Below are 16,783 nucleotides of genomic sequence, written 5' to 3'. Positions count from 1 at the left end.
TTAAAAAAAAAAAAGAATCTATTAGGAATTTTGGTTATTAACGCATGGAGCCAGGGAGAGAGGCCCATGTCTTGGCCACTACCAGGTAGCCCTATGAAAAGTAAACAGTAAAGATGTTAAAAAAAAAAAAGTATATAGTAATAACGTGAAAGAACTAATGTGCAAGGTTATTCCCTATATCATGGTTTGTTATCACAAAATATTGGGGAAAAAAATCTAAATGTTCATCACCAGGGAACCGATTTTTTAGAGTATGGTACATGAAACAACAGAAAAGTATGCAACCATATAAAGAATAAGGAAATAAATTATTTCCTTAATATTTTATTTCCTTATTCTTTTTACTAATATAATGTACTAATATAGAAACTATTTTTTTATGTATAATAGAAGACATTGCTAGTGAAAAAAGACAAGGCACAGAACAACTGTATTATATTCTATCTTTTGTGTAAAAAGAAGAGTAAAATAAAAATATGTTTCATAGGGCTTCCCTGGTGGCACAGTGGTTGAGAGTCCGCCTGCCGATGCAGGGGACACGGGTTCGTGCCCCGGTCCGGGAAGATCTCACGTGCCGCGGAGCGTCTGGGCCCATGAGCCATGGCCGCTGAGCCTGAGCGTCCGGAGCCTGTGCTCCGCAACGGGAGAGGCCACAACAGTGAGAGGCCCACGTACAGCAAAAAAAAAAAAAAAAAAAAAAAGTTTCATATTTTCTTATAGTCAATTATTTTAAAACTCTGAAAGGATAAAATAATGCTGCTAATGACAGGGGTTACCTGTTGGAGAAGGCAGGAACAAGGCAAATGGAGAAAGGGAAGGGAAAGGTTTTCACTGTATCCCTTTTGCAATTTTAAAACTTTTGAATCATGTATATGTATTATTTATTCAAAACACTAAATTTAAATCATATGAACAATAAAGCAAAAAGAAGAAAAGAGAAACCCCAGTCTCACCCAGCTAGACCTGGGTCCCTAACTCAACCTGATGCAGAGCTCCCTGCACCGTGTTTGTATGTGGACAGTGGGATACCATATGCATTTTAGCATCTTTGTGGCCACTGAGCTCTGTGTCTGTTTCATATCCCATATTGGATTAAAAACTCCCAAAGTCCCAGCCTGTTTCCCGGAGTGAGGGCCCAGGGACTTGCACAGCTGACAGAGTCTTCACAGCCTCTATGGACAGGAGACTTGATAAAATGTGTAACATTGAAACATATAATGAAAGCTGGTTGGTTAAGACCCTCTGGCTTTGGTGGAATAATCTTTAATGCACCAGACAAGAAGATTGCCAACCAGCCTTATTACTGACAATCTCCTAATATCCCTGATAGGGCAGGCAGGTGATTGGAGGATTATCCAGACGCTGACAAATCCCCTGGGCCCTGACAGTCTCGTTTACAAAAGAATCAAATCTGTTTATTGCTGATAATAGATGGTATGCTTTAAGGTTTGCTTGTAAGTAACATGTGCGTTGCTTTTTATTTTTTCTTTTCTTTTGGCAACAGGAACCAAACTTGGATTCATCCTGATAAACTGGGCATTTGGGACTTTATGTGATGTAACTGCTCTGAACAGTTTCCTAATCCCCACTTACTAAACCTTTGCACCCCAGCTCACGATGGCATAAATGGCCTTGATCCAGGTCAAAATGGTCCATGTAACCAAAGAGCCTATTCTTGTGGCTGACATTCACTAATCACTCTTCCTCGTTTTTATTTGTTGTTCTGAGAATTATTTAAAACAAAAGGACAAGGCACGTCTTGAACTTGTAGGTGTGACAAGCTGAACTCTTCATTTGTCTCTGTATTCCTTGCAAAAGGTACAGTAGCTAACACACTGGAGATTCTCAAAACCAGTTTTGGGATTGGCTTGTTTATAAACTATCATCATTTCAGCAGTGAAATGTTCTTAGATATCTAAATTTTAGCAAACTACAATTGGAAACCCAAATAGAGACTAACTTAAATTAGCTCTGTCATTCCTTTTGATTTATAAGAAGTAAAATGTCATCTGCCAAATTCTAAACCTATGCATATTGTTAGTATTTAATCTTAGCCATAACATCTCAATGAATGTGGTTATTTTTTTAAAGTGTTGCTGCATAAGAAAATTTTTCTAAGCATAAGTTAATATCTCACTTAGCAAGATCTGCCTGACCCTTGATCTTATGACTATTCTATGTAAGCTGCACCTGAAACCAATACACTAGCCCAGACCCCGAGGGAACTCTGGGCACCTATACTGTTTTATTGGAGGGGGAGGCACCTATACTTCTGCACTTTGCATACTAGTCTAGGGATCCATGAGGACCTGCCTGGTGAAGAACGTAATCGTTGGTATCCAAACTCATCCTATCCCATCTGTAATATTCTTCATTTTAATCTTCTGCTTAATGAAACAATACAGCTAGCCATAGGATTTCCAGCCTTCAAACAAGGCCCCTTCTGAAGGTTTTGTCATTAGTTTTCTCAAAATTAGAGGAGTTTTAGGATTCCAGAAGTTGAAAATGCCCAACTGCTAAATGTCTCTCTGTCTCTCTTTTAAAAATCCCATTTAGTATTCAGTATATGTTCATTATAGACAAATTGAAACCTATGGAAATAGGTTCTTATTTATTATGGAAATAAATCAATAGGGACATAGGGAAGTTAACACCCAAAGGTAAGTGTTAATATTCTGATGGCTTCCTTATAGACATGTTCTTATGCATTTTTCTCTCTGTGTGTGTGCGTGTATGTGTGTATCTCTCTTTTTCTCTCTCCAGAAATGGGTAATTAACTTATATAGATAGACACACACACACATACACATATATCTTAAAAATAACATCACATATAGATTGTTTTAAAACTTGTGTTTTTCCTCTCAGTAAATCACTGAAACATATATTTTAGTTAATATGGTAACTCTCCAACCCACATGGAGATACTCATACTTTTGTGGAAAAAAAATCAAACAAAATACATATATAAAAATACCAAAGACAAATCCAGAGAGAGACCCTGTGTAAGCTGTGAAAATGAGTTCAGAGTATTAGAAAATTACTTTTTTCTAATTCAAATTTTTTTACTCTGGTAAACTTTGAAAAATATTTTTCACACTGTAAAATTTTTATAGGAACACAGCTAGGAAATTCTCCTATTGTCATGCAATCCTAAGCTTAAAGTTTGCGAAATCTAGTTTTTGCTTCTTCTTTTTCTTCTTCTTTTTTTATTTTAAGCCTTTTAATTTAACTTATTGACCCCAGTATTTTTGCTACATCCATTGCTAGGATCAAATCGTTATTCTTTTCAAAAGCATTCCTTTAACCTGAGGTCAAACAAATGTGAAATATGAGGAAGTTATAAATAGACTGAAATCTAGAACAACCATAACCTTGATGTACTTTATCTAAATTTTTATAACTTTGAAGTGCACCAAATACAGAAAGAATGCAGAGCTTTTCTTTTCCAGCCAGAGAAACCACACACACAAAAAGAATAAAAAATGATCTCTTTCTCATTTCTGTAGTCAATTTCTCAACCCAAAAAAAGAAAGTGGGGGAGGATTTAAGTCAATCCAACAAAAATAAACTGTTGCTACTGTTTATTGAGAAAATAATTCCTTGAGATTTCTTTTTCCCCAAAGAACTAAAAAAAAAAAAAAAATCATAAAGAAGATCTCTGGCTTAGTTTATTTCCTAGAGGAAAAATTGTTTAACATCTGTTTATTTTGTAAAACCTACCAATAGCAAGTGGGCCCATAAAATTCCCCCCTTTTTTGTGTGTGGTGGGAAAGAAGCAGGGGGCAGGCTAAGTTTGGCCTGCAGTTGGAATATAGTTTGCTGCCTGGAATTGCCCAGTCTTGTTTGGTTTCTATAAGATTCCCAAGGTCCATGAACTCATGTGTCCCAGATGAATAGCCCAAAGGGAGAGGCTTGGGTTGGATGGTTGGAATGAGACCAGACAGTGGAAGACTTTGAAACCCAGGCAGTAGAGTCTAGACTTGACTCTCTCTGCAGTGGATTGGGTTGACTCCAGTTCTCCCCCATCTCTACATTTACACCTTTCCATAGGCTCAGAGTAGGTACAGTATCTCTCCTTGTCCCTTGACTTTGCGCTTGGCCAATGACAACAGTGTATCAGTTCCAGCTCTAGGCCTCGTGAGGCCTCACATCTTTCTGCATCATTGTGAGAAGAGCACACCCTGGCAAAGCCCACCAGGAAGAGGCGGAGGGGGAGGAAGGACCCGTGGAACAGAGCTTCCCCACAGACCTGCAGTAGAAACAAACCTGCCCCAGCAGAGAGCAGAGCCCCCAGCCCAGTCCAGACTGGCTGAACCTCAGCAGACATATAAACGCTTGCCACTAGTAAGTACCCATCTTGTTACACCCCTGAGTTTTGGAAGGCTCTGCTGTGCTGCATCATTGCACTAATACAAACTGATACACACCTTTAACCAAAATAAAAATCATTAAAAAATTTTTTTAAGAACCTATACTTTAGGGAGTTTAACGTGTGGCTGTGTACAGGATGGATGAGATGGGGGAGAGATAGTATAGTAATCCGCCTGTCAGGTGATGAGCCCAGAACACGTGTGGAGGCAGCAGGTACAGGATGAGGCAAGACACTGACAAAGGATTCACGGTTAGAGAAATGCAAATTATGTAAAACGAGATTCCCCTTTACACCCACAACACAGGAAAAATTAGAAAGTCAGATGATAGCAATTGCTGAGAACGGGGTAGGGAGATGGAAATTAGCATGCAATGCAGATGGGAGTGTAGACTATGCTATCTTCCGGAGAGCAGCTCAGCAGAACTCAGTAAAATTCCTATGTGTACACCCCATGACCCAGCAATCCCATGCCTGGGTGCAACTCAGAAGTTTACCCAGGTCCGTAAGAGGAGGTAGATAAGGATGCTCATCCCAGCAGTTTGTGGGAGCAGGCTGTTGGCGACAACCTAGTAATATCAAAGGGAAGGGCAGACAAACTGTGCTGGGTGCAATCTGTTGGGGGCTATGCAGCAGTTAGTAATGAACAAGAGGTACGTATAGCTGCATGGGTAGGTCATGCTGTGGAGGAGAGAAAAATGAAAAGAGAATGAGACCCATAGCCCAATACTGTATGTATGTACATATGTAGGGATGTGTGTATGTGTGTGTATATATATGTATATATATATATATGTATATATATGTATATATAAGTATATGCCTGTATTTTTCAGAATTATGTACATATGGACATATTCAAGGACATACACCAAACATATTACAGGAGGATGGAGTAAAGTGGGAATGGGAGTGAGGTTTGGAAATAAAGAAAAAAATAAGAGAAGGGTCTTACATATACAGATGATACTAGTGGAATTAGCTAAATTCTGGTACCTGAATTCCAAACATATGGGTGTGAACTTTCATCAGAGAAAGTGGTGGCAGCTTCCAGACTGGATGGGAACTTGAGTGAAGGGACAGGACTAGAGATGGTTTGAGAGCTCGCCATAGAGTGTTACCACTGGAGCTCTAATATGAATGAACTTTCATTCGATAAATATGTGACTTCACTGGTTCTTCCATTGCAGTATATCCCATTTGTGCCAGCTATCGATTTATTGCCTCTCAGGGCTCCAAATCCACCTTACTTTGCCCTGCCCTGTGACACTGGAGCTGGAACCCTGTAAACATGTCTCCTTTGCCTCCTGTCCCAATGGTAAGTTTTATCAGTAGCAGGGACGGGAAGGACACTGCAGGTGAAAGGGACTTTTTTTCCCCCTAGTTTCAGTGTCTTTTTTCTTGTTGCTACAGCGTAAAAGCCAGTGGGGCCAGCGGGAGACCCAGTGACACACACAGTCTGAGAAGTTTCACTGTCACTCCAGCAGTGGCCTCCCAGGGTATTTCACCAGCACCCCAACTGCTTTGCCAGGGGGATCCAAGCACCCCAGCAAAACGCCACCCCATCCAGTGGCCTCGGTCATACCCTCCCCAATGAGTTCTTAACCTGTATGTCTTCCTTTGATAATTTGCCTCTGCTCTAGAGGTAGTGCTTTCTCCCTATAGCTGTGATTCCTGTGTCTTTAGAGTTCTCTTTACAGTTAATTCTCTCTTAGCAATTTAGTCATCTCTATGCTAAATTTTCCCCGTTCAAATTACTGGTGTGGTTTCTCCTCCAACTGGACCCTTCGCACAGTAAAGCAGGAAACAGCACAGCACAAGCCTTTCCATGCTTCTCACCCTTCACAGCTGACTTTCACTGTCTATTTTGTCTTCTTGATCCATTGCAATCAGAAACTTCATTGATAAATTCCTAACTGTCCAAAAGTCATCTTTCAGACCTCTTCTCTCTTAATTCCTTCTCCCTGATACCTACCATGTTTCAGACCATTCCTTTTGAAGCCAATATGGTTCTATACGGTAGCAAGAGCTACCACGTTGGAGTTGGACAAAACTGCTTTGAAGTCTCAGCTCTGTCAGTTACAAGTCTGGTGATCGTAATCTTTGTGAGCCTTGGTCAGCCTTCTCATCTGTAAATTGGGGAATAATGATGTTGATACGCAGGTCACAGATTATTTTAAAGAATAAATATGGTAATTTATGTAAAGCATCAAAGCATAGGGCCTGGCAAATAGTAGGCGCTCAACAAATGCTGGCTCCAGTATGTTAATGGCCCTCCACCATCCCCTCCCCAGTGGATCCTAGGCTCCCTTCTACAGCACCTTCCTTGGGCAATGTTACCACCCAGGAGACTCTTAACTACCACCCACTTACTCGGTCATGCCTTCTAGATCTATCTTCCTCCGAGACCTCTCTTCTAACCCAGCGAGGGGTCTGACGTCACCTGAGCACCTTATCACACCTACAACCCCCTTGCGAACCCCCCAACACCGAGCACTTTCTCGCCTGCACCTCCATGTGTCCTGGCCACAGCTGACCAGCCAGGGACAGGCACTCCAGCAAGAGCTACACCTCGAGACCGGCCACAGCAAGCCTCCACCCAAAGCTGGGGGTCTCTCTACTGACACCGTGACCCTGGAGACCCGGTAGTCCCTCTCTGTGGGCTCATTTAGTGTGAGACAGACAGGAACGTGGTATGCGCAGCCAGAACTGAAAGAAAACAAGAAAAGCCAATTTGCAGATCCCTCATGGCAATCACGCCTAGGGGTAGGCAGTGGCATTGAAGAGAAGGAGAGAGAGTCACAGAAGCAGCAGAGATGTAGCAAAGCCCCATTATGGGGAGTGGAATTCCCATAGAGCCAGCAGCAAAGGACACCCCGTGCTGGGCAGCTGGAGCGGCTGGGGGCTCCTGCTTGTCGTGAAGAATGTGCCATGACTCCAGGGAGCCTAGATGCTGAGGTGATTTCCTGTGTCTCCTACTTCCCATTGCTTCACTTCACTCATTCATTCTGTCTCTGTCACTCTCTCATAGAAATAGCTTTATATAGCTTTTTCCCCCCTGACTGTAGTAGGAGATGCTTATGATCATGGTCTTTACAATAAGTGCTGCCACCTGAAAAAAACCCGAAAGGGTCTTCGCTCCTTACAACCTGAAGGGGCTTAACAACATCCCAACAGAGCTTCAGGCTTGTCTAGATCCATCTGCCAAACTGACCATAGGAGACCCTTTCCTGGATGTCTGCTGAACATGTGCATGAATGCACACACACACACACACATGCACGCACACGCACACACACACTAGCAGGGGGATAAAGGATGTGTGCCAGGACGGGACACAGTAAAGAAGCAGCTAGAAAGGCAGGTAAGTGCCTTAAGACAAGGCACTGAGCAGATGCCAGTAGATTCAAGCTCTGGTTCTCAGACAGCATCAGAATCACCTCAATGGCTTGTTCAACCTCACCTTGCTGGGTACCTCCCCACCCGCTGCAGTTTCTGATCCAGCAGGTCTGGGTCCAGGCCTGAAAATATGCAGTTCTAACAAGTTCTCAAGTGACGCTGCTGTTGCTGACTGGGGAACCACACTGAGAGCCACCAGAGTTTCAAGAAGAAGTGAATGGCTAAGGAAATCGAATACCTCAGAGGCTTGGCGTGAAGTACTGGACAGATTGAGGAAATGTCTATGCTGTCAGTTCAGTCAGTAATTTCCAGAGAATAGCAGATTGGTGGCTTCCTGTCCCCTGAAAAAATACCAAAAAAGCTATTCCTGTCCCCTGGGAATACCCCATTGTCAAAAGCTGCAGGCAGCGTGGGTGAGCCCTCTTCATTAAAGCTGTCATCAATCACACTGCCCCAGTGCCCAGCCCTGACTAGGACAGTCACAGTGGGTTAGCGGGTCAGTCAGCGTTTGTCACCCTCAGCATCCTGCACTTTTAACCAAACCCTCAGGTCAAAAGCCTTCAGTACGATAAAGGCATTCGTGGTCTGAATCCACATTTCAATAGAACAGAAACTGAAAATAAGCAAAATCACTTTGAAAGGTGATTAAGAGAGTCACCCCTTGAAAACAGCTATCATTTGTCCATCATCCAGGTTAGAGGTCAAAATAGGAACGAGGAAGCAAAGGCTCTACAGCTCCCTCACATGGACATTTTAATTTCAATTCTGTCCCCACTTTAGAGCACATTTCATTACTTGCTGAATATGGGAAGTTATTGGTTGCCTACCGTTTAGTTCCCTAGAGTTGCCATAGCAAATTAACACAAAACAGGTGGCTTAAAACAACAGGGGGACTTCCCTGGCGGTCCAGTGGTTAGGACTCCGTGCTTCCACTGTGGAGGGCCCAGGTTCGATCCCTGGTCGGGGAACTAAGATCCTGCAAGCTGTGCAGCACGGCCAAAACTAAACAGAACAAAGCCCAAATCAAGGTGTCAATAGGGCCACACCCTCTCTGAAACATGTAGGGGAGGGTCTTTCCTCACCTCTCCCATCTTCTCGAGATTTGCTGGCCATCCTCGGCATTCGCTGGCTCGCAGCAGACATCATCACTCCAGTGGCTCTTAGTCATCACGTGGCATCTCCCTGTGTGTCTCTGCCCTCACATGGCGCTCTCCTCCTCTTATGAAGACACCAGTCATACTGGATTAGGGCCCACCTAACGCCAGTATGTCCTCGTCTTAACTAATTCCATCTGCAAGGACCCTATTTCTAAATAAGGTCACATTCTGAGGTAGAGGGAAGGGGGAGGGGGGCGGGTAGGACTTCAACATGTCTTTTCTGGGAGGACACAATTAACCCATATTATCTACCCAGGACGCTTTACTCTTTCCTGATGAAACCCAAGTTTTCCCAGGATTTCCCTGGCAGTCCAGTGGTTAAGACTCTGTGCTCCTAATGCAGGGGGCCCGGGTTCAATCCCTGCTCAGGGAACTAGATCCCACATGTCGCAACTAAAGATCCCACACGCCACAACTAAGGCCTGGCGCAGCCAAATTTATCTAAAATCAAAAACAAACAAACAAAAAACCCAGGTTTTCCCAAAAGCATGTTAACTGATACAACTATGAACAAAAATATCCAAGCTGAGACTGGGAAGACCCTGCCCATGTGGCAATTGCTTGTCCCAACAAGTCATTCCTGTGCAAAAAAATAGGTACTTGGGGTAACCCACAGACTGTTCTCTTGAAGAGTTTACAGCTATGGGGACTCTGGGCAAAGTGACAAGCCTTTAAGAGACGGGCACATCAGAAGGCCATATATAGTCGTGGCACGTCTCAGATCATTAGTGTGCCAATTACCTGCTTTCCTGGATTTATCCCCATTAGTTGGGGGAAGGTTGATCCTTTAAAAAAAAATCTATCTAAGCTCTTGTAATAAAGCCTAACATATAATAGGCACTTAAACTGCATAAATTTTCAAATATTGTTAAATATGTTTATTTTGCTAAATCCTTTTTCTGCCCCATTGTGAGCAGTTATCTGCCTATGCCACAGAAAGAGTGAGAAAGTATTTTACTAAAGGAGCAGATACTGGTTTTCCCAACTAGGAACCGAGGCAGTGGATGCAGAGCCTGAGGGACAGCTGTGGGTGCTCAGGCTGGGACCACGTTCAGTGTTTTTGCAAGTAGATTAAACAAGACAAAGTGGCAAATGCTGACGCAGAAAATGCTGGAATGTTGGCAGAGAGTCTGTGTTTTTCCTCAGGCACCAAGTAATAGTGGGTCCCCAGGGATTTGGATGGGGCTCAAGGGGGGCTCAAGTGGCCTTGGAAGGAGGTCGGCTAATAGAATGACTTTAGCTCAGCCCAGGAAAGACAGCGTGGACCAGACCTGCAGGGGTTTGACCCATAAAGTTGGGTGCAAACTCAAGGAGACTTTCATGGACCCACTTACACATTGCAAAACAGATATGCTAGGAAAATTGTTAAAGATTTGGAAATGGGCAAAAGAGATTATTAGTATCCTTCCAATAAAATGCTGGGGTGTTTTCCCCTGACCATAAAGGAGTACCAGATCCTATAAGGGTGTGTGCACCTCTGACTGTCTTTGATTGGACTAGTATACACTTCTGTAGAGATAGAAGTAAACTTGTAGAAAATGGATAGTCAGGCAAACGTTTCCTGTCTCTAGCAATGCCAATGAGTCCTGTTCACAGTAACGCAGAAGAATCTTATCCAGTAGAGAATATAAATCCCTGTAAGTCTCAATCTCATTTGACCTGGTTATAGCCTCTTACTTGTTCTTTCACTAATTAATAAGTTAACTAAAATCTTTAACATGCAAGCAGTTTATATTTGTCTGAGTCACATTTTACCTTTCAGGATATTACACTTTAACAGTTAAAGAGGTAAATAGGAGTAAAGTGAGGATGGCATGGATGCCTGGAGTCTCAAAGTTTCAACATAGACGTAGTAACTATGGAGAAAATCAAGCCAGTGTTGGGGAGGGATGAGAAAGTAACCTGTTGGGGAAAAAATTCAAAAGCAGTGAAGTCTGTCATTGGACCTTTCCGATTCTCTTTTCTCTAACCTCCTAACACCCTAACTTTCCTCATCTTGCTGACCCAAGGCTATATAAATGTCCTCTCTAGAGACCCTACCAGGGTCTGAACCCACCCCTCCATCCCCAAGATCCAAAATTCCTTTTTTCTTTCCCAGCAAGACCCTCTGCCTAACTAAGAGGTTGAAACTGAGTACAACTCCTCAAGGGTATTTTTTTCTTTCCTTTTTGAGAAAAAAAATTTTTAATTTTAGATTTATGCCAAACTGGTGAAACTGTGGTAGAATATATAACATGATAGCTATCATTTTTAAGAGTACAGTTTAGTGGCGTTAAATACATTAAAAATACTGTATAAATATCATCACTATCTATACCTAAAATTTTTTTCATCTTCCCAAACACCAACTTTGTAGCCATTAAACGATAACTCCCACCCCTGTTAAGTCCTACCCTACTTTCTGTCTCTATGAATTTGACTACTCTAGGTACCTCATATTAATGAAATCATACAATATTTGTCCTTCTGTGACAGGCTTATTTCACTGAACATAGTGTCTTCAAGGTCTGCCCATGTTGTAGCATGTGTCTTAATTTCCTTCCTTTTTAAGACTGAATATTCCATGGTATGAATATACCACATTCTGTTTATCTGTTCATCTGTTGGTGATCATTTAGGTTGTTTCCGCCTTTTGGCTAATGTGAATAATGCTGCTATGCATTTTTTCTCTTCTTTTTAAATTACTTGGCCAGAAGAAGTTTTAAAAGCTCTCTCACTGGGGCAGTGTGTGCAGTTTGAAGACTAGGAATTCCACTTTGGCTTGCCCTCATCTTCTCACAAACTAGGATCTGCAACCTGGCATCCTGCTGCTGAAAGATGGCTGCCCTCCAGCATACTTTCCTGCAGCACATGCCAAGGAATGCTTGCTACCTCCCCTCGCTCCCCATCCTATTAGCTGGTATATTAGTTTTGTACGGCTGCCATAACAAAATATCACAAACTGGGTGGCTTAAAAAATAGAAATTAATACCCTACAGTTTTGAGGCCATAAGTCCAAGATCAAGGTGTTGACAGGTTTGGTTTCTCCTGAGGCCTCTCTCCTTGGCTTCTAAATGACTGTCTTCCCTCTGGGTGTGTCTGTGTTCTCATATCCTGTTCTTATAAGGACACCAGTTATATTGGATTAGGGCCCACCCTAATGACCTCATTTAACTTAATTACCTCTTTAAAGGACCTATGTCCAAATACAGTCACATTCTGAGGTACTGGGGGTTAGAACTTCAACATATGGATTGGTGGGGGGGACATAAGTCAGCCCTAAACAGCTGGTTCAGGGTTGAACCAGATTGCCAGCATATCACTCTCACACACACTGAAAGTTTTTTGTTTATTTATTTATTTTTTATTTGACTGCACCATGTGGCACGTGGGATCTTAGTTCCCTGACCAGGGATAGAACCTGTGCCCCCTGAATTGCAAATGCGGAGCCTTAACCACTGGTCCACCAGGGAAGTCCCAACCCTGAAAGTTTTTACTCTGCTGGTTTGATGAAATTGGGCTTATGGAATAGGTGAGCACTTTTATTGACATAGCCTGGAATCTGCTTAGTGGACAAAAAACCACTTAAGACCAAACCAAAACTGCAGAAATCCCTAGAAGGAAATTTCATTAACTTACTGACTCAACTGCATCCCAGGACAGGGTTTTCTGGCTGCTTCCTAAGAAGAATGTCAGGATGCTGCCAGCGAAGGTGGTAATGGGGGTGGGAAGGAAGCTGGTTGTGGACTTTGTGATTTGGGGTAAACTGCTTAACTTACTGGGGCTTCAGTTTCCTCTTCTGTGAGACGGAGGGTCTCTTTAGGCCCTTCCTGAGTACTCAAACATGGGCATCACCTGGAGCTGGTGAGATGTGCAGAATCTCTGGACCCATTCCAGGCCCGCTGAATCAGAATCTGCATCTTAAGATCTCCAGGTGATTCACACGCACGTGGAAATTTGAGAGGCACTGATTTAAGACTTGTTGGGTCTGGCAGTCACAGAGGGAGATCAAGGAGCCAGTCACTATGAAACAATTTCTCCCCTCCTTCATTTCGTCCCCTCAGATAGCAGGTTGGAGGAAAGATGTTCATCCCTGCTTCTAAGCTGCTGTGAATACAGGTAGGAAAGGCTCTCATCCTATAGGCAGCTGTCACCCCATTCAGAGCAGAAAATAAGGGTTCAAACGCAATGGCCCCCTGCCACTTGCTAATAATCCTTGGCTGAGAGATCCAGGGAATGAGCAAAGACCAACAGGATTACTGGGTTAACTTCAGAACTCCCCCCCACCCCACCCCATCTCCACCCTGCAATCTGACATAGATTCATGTTATAAAAAAGGAGAGCTGAACTCAACAGTAAAAAACAATCCAATTCGCAAATGGGCAACAGACATGAACAGACATTTCACCAAAGATGGCAAATAAGCACATGAAAAGATATCCATTATCAGCAGCCGTAGGGAAAATACCAATTAAAACCACAATAAGATGTCACTACAGGGACTTCCCTGGTGGTCCAGTGGTAAAGAATCTGCCTTCCAATGCAGGGGACGCGGGTTCGATCCCTGGTCGGGGAACTAAGATCCCACATGCCGCGGGGCAACTAAGCCCGTGCGCCGCAACTACTGAGCTCATGCGTCTCAACAAGAGAGGCTGCGTGCCGCAAACTACAGAGCCCACGTGCTCTGGAGCCTGTGCATAACTGCAGAACCCACATGCCCTGGAGCCCACGTGCCACAATTAGAGAGAGAAAACTCACACGCCACAACTACAGAGAAGCCCGCGCACCGCAATGAAGACCCGATGCAGCCAAAAATATAAATTAAATAAAATAAATACAAAAAAAGATGTCACTACATACCTATCAGAACATAAAACAATAGTGACACCAGCAAATGCTGGTGAAAATGTGGAGAAACTGGACCTTTCATATGTTCCCAGTGGGAATGTAAAATGGTACATCCACTCTGTAAAACAGTTTAGCAGTTTCTTATAAAACTAAACCATTAAAAGAAAAACAAAAAAACTAAACCATTTGACCCTGTGATTTCATTCTTGGGCATTTATCCCAGAGAAATGAAAACTTATGTTCACAAAAAAACCTGTATAAAAATGTTCAGAGAGGCTCTATTCGTATTAGCCCCAAACTGGAAATAACCCCAATGTCCTTCAATGTGGGTAACAAACTCTGGAACATCCACCCTCTGGAACTTTCTCAGCGATAAAAAGAGTGAACTGCTGATGCACAATACAACCGGGATGAATCTTCAGAGACTTATACTGAGTGAAGAAAGCCAGTCCCAAAGGTGACATACTGCTTGAGTCCATTTAAATGATATTCTTGACATGACAGAATTACAGAAATGGAGAATGGATTAATGGTGGGAGGAGGACGCAGGAGGTGAGGATAGCTATACAAGGCCAACCTGAGGGATCCTTGTGGTGATGGAAATGTTCTGTACCTTCATGTATCAATGTCAATGTCCTGATTTTGATATTGTGCTATGGTTTTGCAAGATGTTATCACTGGGGGGGAACTGGGCAAAGGGTACGTGGGGTCCATCTGTGCTGTGTTTTACGATTGCATATAAATTTACAATTCTCTCAAAAGAGAGACAGAGAGATAAAGAAAGAAAAAAGAAATTATTCTTTAAAAAAAAAAAAAGAAAGACATAGAGACCTGGGTCCTGGTCCTCATTACAGAAATGTGCTTCAATTCTTTGCCAGTTGAGGAATTCTGGTGCTTCTGCTGGGTGTGAGTGGGAAGGGAGAAGGTCAGAGAAGGGGAAAAGGAGGACTTTTTTTTAAAAAAAATAAATTTATTCTATTTATTTTTGGCTGTGTTGGGTCTTCGTTGCTGCCCCTGGGCTTTCTCTAGTTGTGGCGAGCGGGGGCTACTCTTCATTGTGGTGCGCGGGTTTCTCATTGCGGTGGCTTCTCTTGTTGTGGAGCACAGGCCCCAGAGCACGCGAGCTTCAGCAGTTGCAGTAAGCAGGCTCCAGTAGTTGTGGCTCGCGGGCTCTACAGCGCAGGCTCAGCAGTTGTGGTGCATGGGCTTAGTTGCTCCGCGGCATGTGGGATCTTCCCGGACCAGGGCTTAAATCCGTGTCCCCTGCACTGGCAGGAGGATTCTTAACCACTGCGCCACGAGGGAAGGCCAAGGAAGACGTTTTATTTATTCTCTAGAAAGCCCTACATTTCTAGGCTAAGTAGACAAGTGCTTGGACCATCCTTCCTCAGGAAATAACTGGTTGCCAAAGTCCAGCCAAACCTCAGAACCCGCCAGAAATCCTAAGAAACTACAAAACAGATCTTCTGTGCCCTCGTGGGCACCACATGTCAGAAGCCCTGTTTGTCAGCAGGATGGGCCTGGGGGACACTGCTCTGCAGCCTCCAGATGTGGGAGAAGTCTGTCTGGGGTGTTCCTTCAACCACACACTACCAGGAGGCTAGGCCTGGCTCAGCTGTTCTTTCATCAAGGCCCTGGGCAGCTTCTAAGACCTGCCTTTGGCTGAGGGCCTCATCAAATTCTACTTGAAGAGGGAGTTTGTGGGACAGGTCATCTCCCTGAGGACTGCCGGGTGCCCAGTCGGAGGGTTCTGGAACTTCCCTCCCACCACATCCCTTGGCATCCCACCTACTTGAGTCTTGCCCCTTCAGTGTTTACAGGGTGCTCACAGACTAGTAGAACTTCAGCTTCTTGCCCTGCCCGGCGCAGACAAGGATAGTAAAGGCATGAGCCAAGGGCGACACCTTGAGCTGCCCTGCAGTTCACAGTGCAAGTGGCAGGATGACGGGAGTCAGGCTCCATAAACGGAGAGCAAGTCACTGTGCTCCCTTTTCCTCTCCGCCTTTTTCTGTCTCAAAGACAGTTGCCGTTCAACTGCCACACCCTCTCCTGTATTTTATTCATGTTTTCTGTTCACCAGAAAGCCAGCAGATTGGGCTCCTCCATCAGCAGGCCCCAGTCAATGAACATTGCTGTGTCAATCTCCAGTGGTTTCCACCACCATTCCTTGCCTTCACTCAAGTGGCCTGGGGCTCGCCTCCACCGCCCAGTTGGCAACTGAAACCCTCAGAACGCACCACAGGTTAGCTTCTTCTTGCCGGAAGCAGGATCAGGGTATATGGGGCCCCCATCTCCCCGCAACACTCACATCTTCCAGCAATTTCTCTCCTTCCTATAGCAGCCACGTTACGATTTTAAGAAAATAAAGAGTAATATGCTACTCTGGATAACGCACACATAGAACATCTAGAGAAGCTGGTGAAATCAGGATAAAGATTGCAATGCCAAACCACTCTGTTTGAGTAACTAGAACATTGAGAGGACCAGAGGAACTGTGGCTTAACGTAAAATGACATCCTTACCCAACTCCCGTTTAGCCTTTCATCATTTGTTGACAGAATTTCACATACGTTTACTCGCACATACCTCATAGCAGTCTGAAGAGTAAATATTTGAATGTAAGTGCAAGTCAGATGGGGTCAAAGGGGACTTTACAGATTTTTCACAGCTCTGAAAGGTAGGCTGCATCTTCCAGTGGAAGAGGGCAGCTCATGGGCACTGTGTAGGGTCTGCGCTTCCTTCCCTCGGGGCGCATTTCACCAGCAGCACCTTGGGCTTTGGTTGGTGGGGGTCGCCACAGCTTCCTGGGACCATCCTAGGAGGCCAGGGCGCAGCAGGGTGAGCCTGGGGAATTGCCAGAACCTGGAGCCTGAGCTGGGAGTGTGTCTGAGGCACCTGTGCACCTGGGCTTCCGGCCACAGCCTAGGACAGTGAGGGAGGACACGGGGAGTCCCTTCAAACCCCGGAGGGGCTGCTCCAGAGCGTGAAGTCAGCCACCTTGGGGGAGCAACGACGAGGTGCCGAGAAG

The sequence above is a fragment of the Lagenorhynchus albirostris genome, chromosome 18 (genome assembly GCF_949774975.1).
Source record: "Lagenorhynchus albirostris chromosome 18, mLagAlb1.1, whole genome shotgun sequence".
NCBI classification, from domain to species: domain Eukaryota; kingdom Metazoa; phylum Chordata; class Mammalia; order Artiodactyla; family Delphinidae; genus Lagenorhynchus; species Lagenorhynchus albirostris.
This window is presented reverse-complemented; position numbering follows the sequence as displayed.